This window comes from Aptenodytes forsteri, unplaced genomic scaffold (genome assembly GCF_000699145.1).
Source record: "Aptenodytes forsteri isolate BGI_AS27 unplaced genomic scaffold, ASM69914v1 Scaffold428, whole genome shotgun sequence".
Taxonomy (NCBI): domain Eukaryota; kingdom Metazoa; phylum Chordata; class Aves; order Sphenisciformes; family Spheniscidae; genus Aptenodytes; species Aptenodytes forsteri.
The window spans coordinates 397,938-398,528 of record NW_008794177.1 but is presented as its reverse complement, the minus strand read 5'-3'; positions in this window follow the sequence as shown (position 1 = coordinate 398,528).

Here is a 591-nt window from a genome sequence, read left to right as displayed (position 1 = left end):
TGCCGCAGCCTCCCCAGGGTGTGGGGGGGCACCTTTGACATGTCTTTCTCTCCTTGTCCCCTTCCAGCATCTGCGTGGCCCCCCCAAAACGCCAGCGAGGCCAAGGGGAGAGGCTGGGAGGGCTTGCTGGAGGGCAGCCCCTCACAGTGGGACCCGGCAAGCAGAGACACCCCGGGGGGGCCCAGCAACAGCACCAGCCCTGGGGTGGGTGGCGAGCCCCTGGCGGGATCCCAGCTAGAGCCCCCCGGGGGGGGCACAACTGCCACCACGGACCTGGCGGCGATGCCAGAGGGGTGCGCAGGGTGCGCCGGGGAGGGTGATGCCAGCGCTCTGCCCCCGAAAGCCAGCTCGGCGGAGGATGGCCAGGCAGCGGTGACCTGGCCTGGTGACGGGGGGACGGTGGCAGTGGCACTTGGCAGCCCCGAGGAGCCGGGGAGCGGTGAGCGGCCCACGCGAGCCTCCCTGCCCAGCCTGGGGGTTTTTGGGGGGCTCACAGCTGCCCCGCCGAGCCCCCCCACCCCACAGCTCGCCACTGACTCGGCTGAATCCGACCTGCTGCTGGCGGCTGGGGGGGCGGCGGCGGCGCGGGCG